Raw genomic sequence first — 16184 nt, 5'->3', positions numbered from 1 at the left:
AGCAGGGGTTAATCGGGTACTCACTCAGAAGGAAAGCAGACACTGACAATGTAGTAAACCAAGCCTCTGGGTGCCGCTGCCCTCTTGGGGGAGCTCATCCGGGTTCCGTCCCCTGGAGCACTGCCTGGTGGTCTGTAACCTGCCTCTGTGCACAGAATTTGAAAGTGTTCAGGTGGCCCGTAAGCTTGGAGCTGTCCGGGCCCACTCCCTACTATGGGTAGCAGAGGAGCTTGCTCTCAGGAGCTCACGCTTGGGATTTCAGTGGGCTGCTTTGCTTGGAAAACCCTATCCCCCTCGTTGTGCTAGTGCCCTCGATCGCTGAGCTTCATGGGAACAGTCCATAAAGGCCCTGTCCTCCGCATGTTAATTGCCGGGTTGCTTGAAGCTTCTCCCCGACCTAGGGTCCAGTACCTCAATGTGCTTTCGGCCCCAAACCGGCTATTGGACTGCAGCTGCCGATTGTCCTTCTTGACTAAGCCAGCATCCAGTCCCAATCTACCACGACCGGGTCTCCGACGCCTCCGGGTCCAGACCACCGTGTGCAACCCAATCTACGTTTTCCTCTTGGAGCTCCAACTCCCAGCTTCCACACACTTTGCTCCCATGGAGCCGACTGACTTGTCACCTCCCACCTCCCTGCCTGACACCTAGGACACCTAGGTGGACGGCCCTATTCCAGCTTAGCAGCCCACTGGTGTGCCTGACAGGGTGTGGTGCGAGGTGTAATTGGGATTTGTGGATGCTGATGGAGGCAGTACTGCAAGTTGGGAACTAAGAACCATGGGGGTTGAGTCCTGCACTGGGAAATAAAGAGCGTGCAGTACCCTGTGACGACCTGACTAGTCCAGGGGCATCACAGATTCCTGTGTGAGAGAGATGGAAGTCTATCTAATTTGCCCTGCTAGTAAACTGTTTGCAAGTATTGTGCTGTCACCAGAAACTGCTAAGATTGTGCTTCTGTGCCACACAGAAAAGACCATAAAGTGTGCTGCCTGCTGTTCTTTGCATCTAAGTGTTATGCCAAGTTAAGAATACCTCATTTTTATGAATGTTTCTATCACCCTTGACTGGAAGTCTTGGACCTGGTGAGGAGTGCAACGGGACCGGCCTGAAGGTGAAGGTACTCATAGTAGCACCGCCAGCATACGCACACATCCAAAATGTTCACTTTTCTGTACCCTGCTGTGGTGCCGAATATACAACACTGATCCAGGGCTTCCTCCCTACGCCACTTTACAAAATCATCGGTGTTTTGAGATATAACACTTTGTGCATGACTATGGAGTTATAAATGAGGTCAGTTTATTTCTTTTTTTAAATACAAATATAAAGAATAAAGCACAATATTGACATTGAAAATACAATGATTATAAATTATGCACATTTGTAAGTATATAAAAACAGTTTAGTGTTCCTGAGAATATTACTAGTACAATGTCGCCCTCTGGGGTTGACATGTGTTATTACAGACACACTCTTCTGTACTGCTTCAGTTCTATTTCTGAAAGCACTTTCTTCAAAATTTTAAAGTGTCTCTAAAGGAATTTTTGCCCTTTCAGGGAAAGAGATATTTGTAAATTCATGTACTGTTATTTGTCAGAATGGTAATCCCAAAATGTATGGAGGGAAGTCTGGAAATCATTAGACCATAAAAACCATCAAGTTGCCTTCATGTGTCCCTGACCATAATCAAATAGATTGTGGCGAGGACTTTTTGACCCTGTTCTGGTAGTTTTTATGATCTAATGATTTCCACATTTTTCTCCATATCAGTGCCAAGAAACAGTCTCCTTGTAGCAGAGCCTGAAAAGCAATGGATCTGACTCTCATTGCGCACTGCATGCTGCTTTACACCATTCCTTTTCACTTTCCATAGGGGATACTTGTGTATAACTACAACAGGACACTCACAGGAGTCTGATGAATCCATATCTGTATTCAATGTCGGTAAAAAGAACAGAGCTGCTGTCTAAGTATGTCAGTCAAAATATCAGATGAATGTCAGATAAAAGAAGCATATCTATGTCTTGAAAGATGGTGGTGCACAGAATGGCATCATGAGGCACAGGTAGTGCACCTGTAAGGCCTCATTCATACATCATATTTTTCTTGTGTGAGTTCTATCAGTGGTTTTCATGGTTAGAACTTATGCCAATTATAGTCTCACATGTCTGAGTATTTTGTGGACTGAATGATCCACAAAAAGTCACGGAAATATGTGCAATTTTGATTGCAGTCTCAGATTATTATTATTATTATTATTATTATTTATTTATAGAGCACCATTAATTCCATGGTGAAAGTGTGTCACCCAGGGCTATGGGGTATTCGGTCCTGGGCCGTATATTTAGGGGGATACTGTGTCACGGGTGAATGTTGGTCGTTGCCTGGTTCCGTGACCCCGAGGACGCTTTTTAATGGGGAGTATATACACTGTTTGTAGAATTATTAGGTAAGTTGGATTTTAGAGGATTTTTTTTATTATTGATCAACAACTCTGTTCTCAATCAACCCAAAAGACTCAAAAATATCAAAGCTTAATATTTTTGGAAGTTGGAGAGGGTTTTTTTTTAGATTTGGCTATCTTAGGAGGATATCTGTTTGTGCAAATAGCTATTACTGTGCAGAATTATTAGGCAACTTAATAAAAAAACAAACATATTCCCATCTCACTTGTTTATTTTCACCAGGTAAACCAATACAACTGCACAAAATTTAGAAATAAACATTTCTGACATTCAAAAACAAACCCCCCCCCAAAAAATAGTGACCAATATAGCCACCTTTCTTTATGATGACACTCAACAGCCTACCATCCATAGATTCTGTCAGTTGCTTGACCTGTTTACAATCAACATTGCGTGTAGCAGCCACCACAGCCTCCCAGACACTGTTCCGAGAGGTGTACTGTTTTCCCTCCCTGTAGATCTTACGTTTTATGAGGGACCACAGGTTCTCTATGGGGTTCAGATCAGGTGAACAAGGGGGCCATGTCATTATTTTTTCATCTTTTAGACCTTTACTGGCCAGCCACGCTGTGGAGTAGTTGGATGCATGTGATGGAGCATTGTCCTGCATGAAAATCATGTTTTTCTTGAACGATACCGACTTCTTCCTGTATGACTGCTTGAAGAAGTTGTCTTCCAGAAACTGGCAGTAGGTCTGGGAGTTGACCTTCACTCCATCCTCAACCCGATAAGGTCCCACAAGTTCATCTTTGAAGATTCCAGCCCATGCCAGTACCCCACCTCCACCTTGCTGGCGTCTGAGTCGGAGTGGAGCTCTCTGCCCTTTACTGATCCAGCCTCTGGCCCATCCATCTGGCCCATCAAGAATCACTCTCATTTCATCAGTCCATAAAACCTTTGAAAAATCAGTCTTAAGATATTTTTTGGCCCAGTATTAACGTTTTATCTTATGTTTCTTGTTCAAAGGTAGTCGTTTGTCAGCCTTCCTTACCTTGGCCATGACCCTGAGTATGGCACACCTTGTGCTTTTTGATACTCCAGTAATGATGCAGCTCTGAAATATGGCCAAACTGGGGGCAAATGGCATCTTCCAAAACCAGATTCTTACTACTTTTATAAAAACGTATAATTTTATTATTATCAAATTTACGTACATAACACACAATTAAAAGGCAAGATGAAATAGAGGAAGGATGATCTTACCCTATCCTATTCCTTCCTCACTACGGGGGTCGGCGTCCTAATGTGAAGACGCCCCCGTTCTACGACGGCTATCCCTGGGTATTGCCCTCCCTATTGGTAAAAGGTGATCCATCTCAGATAGAAACAACCCCTACAGTAGTAACACCACAGTGAGGAAGAGGTGCTCAGTCCACAGTGGCTAATTTGTCTGTATCACCACTCAGATGAGTAGGGATATGGGGCATAGGGAAGTCGTCAGATGTTTCATAAGTGTACGTGCTCAGCTAAGGTACACAGATGAGTCACACTTCTTCATAAGTCTATGTGCCCATTTCTTGAATTGAGTTTTATAAGAAATGTTACTTACCTTCTATTGGGCATTTCTTTGTTTTCATATGAAGTGTGACTCATCTGTCTACCTTTAACTGAGCACATAGACTTATGAAGAAGTGTGACTCATCTGTTTACCTTAGCTGAGCACATAGACTTATGAAACATCTGACTACTTCCCTATGCCCCATATCCCTACTCATCTGAGTGGTGATACAGACAAATTAGCCACTGTGGACTGAGCACCTCTTCCTCACTGTGGTGTTACCACTGTAGGGGTTGTTTCTATCTCAGAGGGATCACCTTTTACCAATAGGGAGGGCAATTGTTTCCTTGCTCTTAGTCTTTGGTCACTGTTCCTTGAACCAGAAATACAGGCCCCTATGTATGGGATTCTTGTTGTTATGGATAGCTCAGTAACGTATCACCCCCTAGTGAAGTCCTATTTCCATTAATCATAATGCTATGATTTTGACTAATGTTCTCCTTATTTGTAATCTCATGTTCACCTACTCTTATGTACTCACATAACTCTTTAATATGTCTCCTTGGTTATGTATTATGGATATCATGTCTTTTCCCTAGTCTTAGACATAGTACCCCGGATCTCATGCAATATGTAACTTGTGGCACTACTACCCTTCGTCGCTACTATGTAGAAATGAACTAAGGTAGGAGGTTCCTTAACAATTTTTGCATTTATCATGACCCTTCCATAGGTGAATCAATGTATAATTAATATACTTTTCTACATAATTTTTCCTTAGAACTAAAACCAAGTTCTTTGATACTTATATTTCCTTGGATAGCCATCTGCCACACAGCAGCCCTGTCTAAAGTTTGTGTATACATCCGGCCACACATGTACGGGTACCAGATCCTTATGTATATTTTTATGATTATACCCAGTTAATGACTGTATTACATTATTAATTTTGGACATCTTTCACTAGATTGGTCAGACGCTCGCATAGAGCGAAGTATTACTTCTGTATCACAGAATAGGTCTATAAGTATAGTCTGAAATATTGACGGGACTCCGCGATTATCCTAGGATTTTACAAATCCATCCACAAATAGGTATTACATATTCACATATGAGTGGTTCTTCCTAGTTCACGTTATCATCATTCCAGCAGCTCATTCTTTTCCTTACCTGCCTCACCGCTGTATCCCCAAGCCCCATTGGCAACTAAACAAACCGGATTTCTGAGGCATAGAGCTCCTGTTCCCAGGCACCTGTGGACTCCAATCATTCACTCTTTCTGCCTTGTGCATATGAACTAAGTCTTAGACATAGTACCCCGGATCTCATGCAATATGTAACTTGTGGCACTACTACCCTTCGTCGCTACTATGTAGAAATGAACTAAGAACTAAAACCAAGTTCTTTGATACTTATATTTCCTTGGATAGCCATCTGCCACACAGCAGCCCTGTCTAAAGTTTGTGTATACATCCGGCCACACATATTGGTCAGACGCTCGCATAGAGCGAAGTATTACTTCTGTATCACAGAATAGGTCTATAAGTATAGTCTGAAATATTGACGGGACTCCGCGATTATCCTAGGATTTTACAAATCCATCCACAAATAGTCAGTCTGTCCGACCAGATGAAGGCCGAAATGAAGGCCGAAACGTTGTCATAGGCGGACTTTCTGCATCTGTATCATCTTCTTCAATAAAAATACAAAAGAGATTTTCATTTTTCTTCGTTATTACTATTGGGAAATAAACGGTGTGCCAGGGCTACTTTAACTCTACAAAACAAATTTTTCCTGAGCACCCGTGAAGGTGACGCTAGGTCCTCTTTGTTCTTGCTTACGTGTTTTTGACCTAAGCTCCCTTATTTCCCCTACATTGTGACTCTCTACGAATAACCCATGTCGCAATCTCATTTTTCCACATTTTCTTACAACGAGGAGGAGACCAATAACATAGTTTCCAGGGTCACCACTCCAAGCACCTTTCTCAGCATACCTACTGATGAAATTCGTAGGAAGGAATACGAGAAAGAAAAACAAAGGCATGCTGCTCTGGACCTTCATCTAACTACCTTAGCGGAATACCACCGAACCAAAAGAATACCAAGAGGACTCCGTGTTTCACTCAGGCCCACACTATTTTCGGACAACAGTGAGTTCTGCGATAAATTTGAAGCTATAATAAACAAATGCTCGATGGACATCATCACGTTGACCATTGAATTTTTGCAAAGAGAAACAGAACAACTATCCACCAACATCAAAACTACGGAAGCACAACTTAAACAAGTCCTTTCGAATGCTGATTTTGACCAGTTAAAAAATAAGACCCAGGATCTGATTAATGACTTTAGGAAAACTTTGGAAACCAGAAAGAGAAATAAATTCTTAAGGGACCAGGAGGACTATACACGAGGCTCCGTATACAGATGGCGCTCTGGCGAATCATTCAGTTATCGACGTCAACCCCGATACACCGGTTACTCATCCTCAGGAAGCTCCGATGGAGAGTTCCGCCCAGCACGCCAGCAACCTACTTTTTTAGGACCTCGCCGGCAGCAAGGAAGAAGACGAGGAGGGGGCTCAGACACAGGGCGTCATTATCGAGAGGACCGAGTATGGACGAGATCTCAGGTAATTCCCAGTTGGTCTACAACCTATCGTCCCATAACCTATCACCCTCTGAGTACCTAGTTTTACAAAAAGGTCTCACGTTCAGTCCGGTACCACAATACGACACCTTCCGAGTTGAACAAGAACTTAATTTATTTTTCAGATCAATCCGTTTGAAAGCACACTTCAGTAATGTCAGCACCGATATTGATAATACTTGCATGAATAACCTGTGTTTTTCTTTGAAAGGTCTGGATCTTCGTTCTAAGAGTTCATACATGCCACCCAGGACGTATCATCCGGTTGAGACTTTCGTCTCACTAATTTCTGGTGAGGTGGATGATCTCAATCGAAGGATACATTCTGGAGAATTCCACATCAGAAATAATCTCTCTGTTGAGGAATCCAGGGCCATTAAAAATCTTCATGAGAATCAACTCATCATTATCAAACCAGCTGACAAAGGGGGTGCCATTGTGGTGCTAGACAGACATTACTACATTTCCGAAATACTCGGGCAACTCGCGGACCAACTGACTTATGAACCAGTCCCCTCTGACCCGACACCAAAAATCTCCTCCCTTATCAAAACCACAGCCAATTTTTATTGTAACCTGGGCGTTATAGATTCCAAACTTAATGAATTTCTGGTCAATCCACATCCCATCACCCCGGTTTTCTATACCCTTCCCAAAATTCATAAAAACTTAACCCACCCGCCCGGCCGACCGATAGTAGCCTCTACCGACTCCATTCTTTCTCCAGTAGCTAAAACCATTGAGAAAATTCTGTCACCCTTCATATCACTCACACCCTCCTATATCAAAGACACTACCCATTTTCTGGAAATTCTGAGTGATCTACATCATGTTCCCCTTTCTGCCTTATTGGTAACACTTGATGTCAACAGCCTGTATACCAGCATCCGACACGATGACGGTATACAGGCCGTAGATTGGTTTTTGCAACAATATACTACCTTACCTACTGATCATAGAAATTTTTGCCTTGATATGCTGAGGATAGTCCTTGAAAAAAATTTTTTTCTTTTTCAAGATCAGTTCTATATGCAACGCAGGGGGACCGCGATGGGATCTCATGTCGCGCCTCCGTATGCTAACGTCTTTATGACATTCTTTGAAGAACGATTCATTCATTCCCACCCCTTGGTCATGCAACACGCCCTTCTCTGGCGTCGTTACATCGACGATGTGTTCATGGTTTGGGACGGAGACGTTACTTCCCTTACTCGTTTTTACGAGGACATAAATACCTGCCTTCCCGGCCTAACATTCACCATACATCACGACAACGACTCAATCAATTTTCTAGACTGTATGGTTCTTAAGGGCACAGATGGGGTCCTTAATACGGATATTTACACAAAGCCAACCGACAGGAACAGTCTCCTGCATTACAAGAGCAACCATCCTAAACATACAAAACAATCTCTACCCATTTCCCAACATACCCGGGTAAATAGGCTGGTCACGAACATGGACACCAGAACCACTAGGCATCAAGAAATGAGTGACAAATTCATTCAGAGGGGCTATCCCCAACACATAGCTATTAGAACAAGCTCAACCTCAGATAAATCCGTAGGGAACCAGAATCGTATCCCCTTCATCAATACGTACCATCCCTTCTCACCACTGTTCAAAAAAAAAAAAAAAAAAAAAAAAAAAAAAAAGGTATTCTTTTCTGTTATCTATAAAAGGTCATAGTGGGCACAAAAGGGTGGAGGGACCCCCTACCTTAGTTCATATGCACAAGGCAGAAAGAGTGAATGATTGGAGTCCACAGGTGCCTGGGAACAGGAGCTCTATGCCTGAGAATATATAGCAGAAGGAGATATAGGATTGGATATAAGAGAGCACTGTGTCAAGGGTGAAAGAATGTGGGTCTGGAAAAACAGTGGTTATAATCATAAAAATATACATAAGGATCTGGTACCCGTACATGTGTGGCCGGATGTATACACAAACTTTAGACAGGGCTGCTGTGTGGCAGATGGCTATCCAAGGAAATATAAGTATCAAAGAACTTGGTTTTAGTTCTAAGGAAAAATTATGTAGAAAAGTATATTAATTATACATTGATTCACCTATGGAAGGGTCATGATAAATGCAAAAATTGTTAAGGAACCTCCTACCTTAGTTCATTTCTACATAGTAGCGACGAAGGGTAGTAGTGCCACAAGTTACATATTGCATGAGATCCGGGGTACTATGTCTAAGACTAGGGAAAAGACATGAGAAAAAAAAAAAAAAAAAAAAAAAAAAAAGGTATTCTTTTCTGTTATCTATAAAAGGTCATAGTGGGCACAAAAGGGTGGAGGAACCCCCTACCTTAGTTCATATGCACAAGGCAGAAAGAGTGAATGATTGGAGTCCACAGGTGCCTGGGAACAGGAGCTCTATGCCTGAGAATATATAGCAGAAGGAGATATAGGATTGGATATAAGAGAGCACTGTGTCAAGGGTGAAAGAATGTGGGTCTGGAAAAACAGAGGGGATACCTCAGAAATCCGGTTTGTTTAGTTGCCAATGGGGCTTGGGGATACAGCGGTGAGGCAGGTAAGGAAATCTATACAGGAGCAAAATGACAACAGGGGAGGAAAAGGGATTAGCAGAGTGAGGCTTGCTGCAAAGAAGAGTGAAGAGGGATCACTTACCAGTGTGTGTGAAGACCGCTTGCGTGCCCTGTGCGTCCGGTGAGGTGGGAAGATAATACTGTGGCCGGTGTTTAAAAACGCTAGTGGTGTCACTGATTGGGAGGCCGAAGTGATTGGGAGGCCGGTGGAACACATGCTGCACATGTGCTCTGATCATTTGCAGGATTGTACTGAAAGTATAGTGGAGGAAATGTGTGTGTGCTGAGGTGTAAGAGCGCTCTTGGGCGGTAGTGGACAGCTGTGGAACTGCAGGTACTGTGCACACTATGCCATATAAGGAAGTGGTTCCAGTGAGGGATGCAGGAGGCCGATGGGAGCAGGTTGTGCAGATCTAAGTGAGGTTGTAGTTCTGTAAGAAAAGGATAAATAGTTAGATATACATATATGATGCCAATCTTACAATATCCATAATACATAACCAAGGAGACATATTAAAGAGTTATGTGAGTACATAAGAGTAGGTGAACATGAGATTACAAATAAGGAGAACATTAGTCAAAATCATAGCATTATGATTAATGGAAATAGGACTTCACTAGGGGGTGATACGTTACTGAGCTATCCATAACAACAAGAATCCCATACATAGGGGCCTGTATTTCTGGTTCAAGGAACAGTGACCAAAGACTAAGAGCAAGGAAACAATGTGACTAAAGTAAGAAAAAAGAAGCTTAAAAACCTGTTTCGTACTTTCTATTCAGTCCATGAGGTTCCATGGTACCTATGTAAAGAAATGTTTAATCTGGAAAATTTTGCCAGACCTAGGGTGAGAGAAAGTGTTACCTTTGATCACGTTAGAACATTGGGCACAGCCCAAACATGGGAAGGTGCCCAGTTGGGGAGTGCCCATTTCTTTACATGCGACAGTACCTTTGTCGTGTATTACATCGAGTGTCCTTGCGGTCTCGGATATGTTGGGGAAACCACCCAGCATATCCGAGACCGCATTAGTAAACACAAGTCCGACATCAGGTGCGGACGTGTGTTGCTACCCATTCCTCATCACTTTGTAACAGCTGGCCATAAGGTTTCCCAGCTTCGATTTCAAGTTATTGACATGGTTGAAATTCATCGCAGAGGCGGCAATAGGGTTGAACGCCTCCGTGACAAGGAGGCCAGATGGATTCATACATTAGGTACCATGGAACCTCATGGACTGAATAGAAAGTACGAAACAGGTTTTTAAGCTTCTTACTTTAGTCACATTGTTTCCTTGCTCTTAGTCTTTGGTCACTGTTCCTTGAACCAGAAATACAGGCCCCTATGTATGGGATTCTTGTTGTTATGGATAGCTCAGTAACGTATCACCCCCTAGTGAAGTCCTCTTTCCATTAATCATAATGCTATGATTTTGACTAATGTTCTCCTTATTTGTAATCTCATGTTCACCTACTCTCATGTACTCACATAACTCTTTAATATGTCTCCTTGGTTATGTATTATGGATATTGTAAGATTGGCATCATATATGTATATCTAACTATTTATCCTTTTCTTACAGAACTACAACCTCACTTAGATCTGCACAACCTGCTCCCATCGGCCTCCTGCATCCCTCACTGGAACCACTTCCTTATATGGCATAGTGTGCACAGTACCTGCAGTTCCACAGCTGTCCACTACCGCCCAAGAGCGCTCTTACACCTCAGCACACACACATTTCCTCCACTATACTTTCAGTACAATCCTGCAAATGATCAGAGCACATGTGCAGCATGTGTTCCACCGGCCTCCCAATCACTTCGGCCTCCCAATCAGTGACACCACTAGCGTTTTTAAACACCGGCCACAGTATTATCTTCCCACCTCACCGGACGCACAGGGCACGCAAGCGGTCTTCACACACACTGGTAAGTGATCCCTCTTCACTCTTCTTTGCAGCAAGCCTCACTCTGCTAATCCCTTTTCCTCCCCTGTTGTCATTTTGCTCCTGTATAGATTTCCTTACCTGCCTCACCGCTGTATCCCCAAGCCCCATTGGCAACTAAACAAACCGGATTTCTGAGGTATCCCCTCTGTTTTTCCAGACCCACACTCTTTCACCCTTGACACAGTGCTCTCTTATATCCAATCCTATATCTCCTTCTGCTATATATTCTCAGGCATAGAGCTCCTGTTCCCAGGCACCTGTGGACTCCAATCATTCACTCTTTCTGCCTTGTGCATATGAACTAAGGTAGGGGGTTCCTCCACCCTTTTGTGCCCACTATGACCTTTTATAGATAACAGAAAAGAATACCTTTTTTTTTTTTTTTTTCTCATGTCTTTTCCCTAGTCTTAGACATAGTACCCCGGATCTCATGCAATATGTAACTTGTGGCACTACTACCCTTCGTCGCTACTATGTAGAAATGAACTAAGGTAGGAGGTTCCTTAACAATTTTTGCATTTATCATGACCCTTCCATAGGTGAATCAATGTATAATTAATATACTTTTCTACATAATTTTTCCTTAGAACTAAAACCAAGTTCTTTGATACTTATATTTCCTTGGATAGCCATCTGCCACACAGCAGCCCTGTCTAAAGTTTGTGTATACATCCGGCCACACATGTACGGGTACCAGATCCTTATGTATATTTTTATGATTATACCCAGTTAATGACTGTATTACATTATTAATTTTGGACATCTTTCACTAGATTGGTCAGACGCTCGCATAGAGCGAAGTATTACTTCTGTATCACAGAATAGGTCTATAAGTATAGTCTGAAATATTGACGGGACTCCGCGATTATCCTAGGATTTTACAAATCCATCCACAAATAGGTATTACATATTCACATATGAGTGGTTCTTCCTAGTTCACGTTATCATCATTCCAGCAGCTCATTCTTTTCCTTACCTGCCTCACCGCTGTATCCCCAAGCCCCATTGGCAACTAAACAAACCGGATTTCTGAGGCATAGAGCTCCTGTTCCCAGGCACCTGTGGACTCCAATCATTCACTCTTTCTGCCTTGTGCATATGAACTAAGTCTTAGACATAGTACCCCGGATCTCATGCAATATGTAACTTGTGGCACTACTACCCTTCGTCGCTACTATGTAGAAATGAACTAAGAACTAAAACCAAGTTCTTTGATACTTATATTTCCTTGGATAGCCATCTGCCACACAGCAGCCCTGTCTAAAGTTTGTGTATACATCCGGCCACACATATTGGTCAGACGCTCGCATAGAGCGAAGTATTACTTCTGTATCACAGAATAGGTCTATAAGTATAGTCTGAAATATTGACGGGACTCCGCGATTATCCTAGGATTTTACAAATCCATCCACAAATAGTCAGTCTGTCCGACCAGATGAAGGCCGAAATGAAGGCCGAAACGTTGTCATAAGCGGACTTTCTGCATCTGTATCATCTTCTTCAATAAAAATACAAAAGAGATTTTCATTTTTCTTCGTTATTACTATTGGGAAATAAACGGTGTGCCAGGGCTACTTTAACTCTAGGATGTATGGTGGAGACTTTCGCCAAAGAAGGGAGGCCACACCGGGGGTTGGAGTTTAACAGTTCTTTACTCACAGTTGGGCCCTTGGTTGGCTGGTTCAGGTTCCTGTATTTCCATTGCCAGTTTGATGACTCAGTTTCTCTGTCCCCGGCACCCTCAGTGTGATTGAGTCCTCATAGCTTGGAGCTGATTTGGGGCCTGACTGTCCTTTTTGGCAGTCTCTTTGTCTGTACAGCGGGCAGTGTAGACCCTGTAGGGCCGGTCCGTGTCCCGAACCCTGATCCTCTCTTTACTGCTGGTGCTCCCGGATCTGTGGATCAGTGAGGTCCGTGAAGGTCCCCTCACTGGGCAGGTAATTGCCAGGCCACGTGAAGCTGATGCTTTACCTAGGGTCCTGTGCCCCGTCGGTGCTCTGGTCCCAGTGGTACTCGGGTGTACCTACCCTGGCAACCTCTCTCCTTGGCCCCCGGGCCACCGTTACATGACCCAGCTTTAGGCACATCTCTCTGCTTCACTCTCTACTATAGACTGCTCACTATCCCCTCCCACTAAGCTGTCTAGTCCCCTGAACTGGCTGCGCCCTCTAGGTGGACATCTGTGACACCCCTGGACTAGTCAGGGCGTCACAGGGTACTGCACACTCTTAATCTCTTAGTGCAGGACTCAACCCCCCTGGTTCTGGGTTTCCAACCTATTGTACTGCCTCCATCAGCATCCAAATCCCAACCACACCTCCCACCACACCCTGTCAGACACACCAGTGGGCTGCTGAGCTGGAATAGGGTCGCCCACCTAGGGGTCAGGCAGACTGGTGGGAGGGAAGTAAGTGAGTGTAGAGTTAGCCCTCAAGTAGTGAGGAGCTGGGGAGTGAGTGGCTCCCTATTTGTGGCAGGTTAGGTTCACAGATGGTGGTCTGGGTCCGGAGGAGTCGGAGACCCGGTCGCAGGGTATTGAGGCTGGGTGTCTGGACCCGGTCTTGGAGGACGGGAGGCATCTGAGTCTAATAACCTGTCCGGGACTGAAATCTCGGAGGGGTACTGGACCCTAGGTCAGGGAGTAGTTTCAGGCAACCCGGCAATTAACCTGCGGAGGATAGTGACTTTATGAACTGTCCCCAAGAAGCTCATAGATCAGGGGCACTAGGGCAACGAGGGGGATAGGGCTTTCCAACCCAAGCAGCCCACTGAAATCCCAAGCATGAGTCCTTGAGAGCACAGCTCCACTACAAACAGTAGGGAGCAGGGCCCGGACAGCTTTATGCCAACGGGCCACCCGGCAGTACTATAGGGGACGTATACCTGGAGGGGCTCCCCCAAGAGGGCAGCGGCACCCAGAGACTTGGTTCACCTTGTTGTCAGAGTCTGCTTTGCGTCCGCATCATCACCAACACTGCCTGAGTGAGTACATGGTCCTCCCCTGCTTCCAACCCGCACCACGCTCCCCAACACCACCATCCAGAGTCCCGGGGTCTCCCCTACCCATGGAGGGAAACGTCATCTGGCTGCCCCCACTCCATCTCCGTGGGGTACTCCCATCGGCAGCGGCGGTACTCCCCTTACCGCGAACCATGGGTGGCTTCACAAACTCTTATCCCCTGTAAATACCCCCTTTAGATTCGAGTGGCTGTGAGCCCCCCAGGCCCGGAGATGCTCAAGCCACAGCAGACCCGCCTGGATCCGAGCGGTTCGACTGCTGCAGGGGCGGCACACCTCGAATTTACCTAGCGTCCATGAACAGGAAAACCTTGAAAACCGAAGCAACGGTGTCAAAATTCCGTTACCGCCATTTTCCACCATCTTTGGCAACAAAACTCCATCTTCCTGACCAAATTTCGCGAAGCTGAGGCCCCGCTCTTCATCCTGAGAGTGTGGCCGGAACCAGAAGTTCCTAAGGTTCCCGGGGCAAGAGAGATTGGCTGACGAACACCAAGGGGAACAGGAAAATGTCCGTGCTGAATGATGGGCGCGCCACAGCGCTACCCCCTCCAGACCAGGGTGATGCGGATGCAGCGCGTGCCGCTCCGGCGGCAGGAGCAGTGGCACCTGGGTCTGAGTTGGTCGCACCGATCATGCCGATCACCTTACCCTATGTGTCCGGCATCACATGGCTACCTCGGTATGACGGCCGCCCTGACGCCTTGCAGGGATTCAAGCGGAAGATCTGCACGGTCCTAGATATGAATGCCCTGACCGACCGGCAGTGGGTGTCTGTGGTACTCGGCCAGCTGATGTGCGGAGCCGAGCTGGAGGTAGAAACGTGGACTGATGAGGACCGAACCTCAGTATCCGCCATCTTTAAACGTCTGGGAGCTGCGTTTGAGACCTGCACCGAAGCTGAGCTGAGGATGAGGTTCTACAGCTGAAAACAACGTCCTCAAGACAGCATCAGAGACTACGCCCTGAGATTGCAAGCGGCACTGAGGACTCTGAAATTGGTAATGATATCGAGGAACAGGAGGGGAACAAGATGCTTGTCGAGCAGTTCCTACAGGGCCTGGGATCACTGGAAGACCGCAAGCAGCTGCGGCTATGGGCCCTGGAGCATCCTACACTGGACTTTGCTGTTCTGCAGGAATGGGCGATCAAAGCCTAGTAGCCCCCGGAGGCTACTGACTCTCCCCTCCCATCCTGGCAAGCTTGAACCTCTCATCTGCATGTGAAGCCTCCTGCCTTAGCATTGCCAGAGCCAACATCCCCGGCAATGCCTGTAGGCGGAACCAATGGTTTGTCTTCACAGGTGCAGCAGCTTAGCAGCAACGTCGCAAGGATCCTGGAGGCGATGCAGCTCAAGCCAAAGGCTAAGCTAGCAGGGAAGATCCAGCTAGCCGACTGCCCAGAGGATGTCCCCTGGATGAGAGGAAGGACCTCGACGTACAGAGGAAAGAACAGTGACCGGTATGAACAGCTTGTCTGTTATAAACGTAACAAGACCGGCCACTATGCCCAGTTCTGCCCTTTAAACGGGCAACCCCTGGGGCCAAGAGCCAATCCCCAAGAATAAACTCACAAGGCCCAGTGGATTGGTGACAGTGGTACATGGGGGGACGGCCCATCGTTTCCATTACCCTGGATGGGATCCCGACCTCTGCACTCCTTGATACCGGCTCCCAGGTAACAACTATTCCCTATGTACTGTACAAGAAGTTTTGGCTAGATGATGAACTCACCCCACCAAATGACAGCATTACCATCTACGCTGTCAACGGGTTACCAGTGACTCAAATTGGATTCAAAAAGGTGACCATTAATGTGGGCCGGGTAGAGTTAGTGCGACAAGGACTCAGAATGACCCTAGTGACCGAAACCCCAAGATAATTTTGGGAACAAATGTTATTGAGAACTGTATGGGGGTGAAGTGTTGTTTTTACTCCAACAGTTTATCTGAGACTGCATGAGCAGGGCAACAGAGGGTCCTGCAACGGGAGATCCAAGCCCTCCTGCAGCGTCAACAGGTAAATCTATCTGGAGGAGAAA

Source organism: Anomaloglossus baeobatrachus, chromosome 4 (assembly GCF_048569485.1).
Source record: "Anomaloglossus baeobatrachus isolate aAnoBae1 chromosome 4, aAnoBae1.hap1, whole genome shotgun sequence".
In the NCBI taxonomy this organism is placed as follows: Eukaryota; Metazoa; Chordata; class Amphibia; order Anura; family Aromobatidae; genus Anomaloglossus; species Anomaloglossus baeobatrachus.
The sequence above is the reverse complement of the archived record's forward strand: the minus strand, read 5'-3'. Positions refer to the sequence as shown.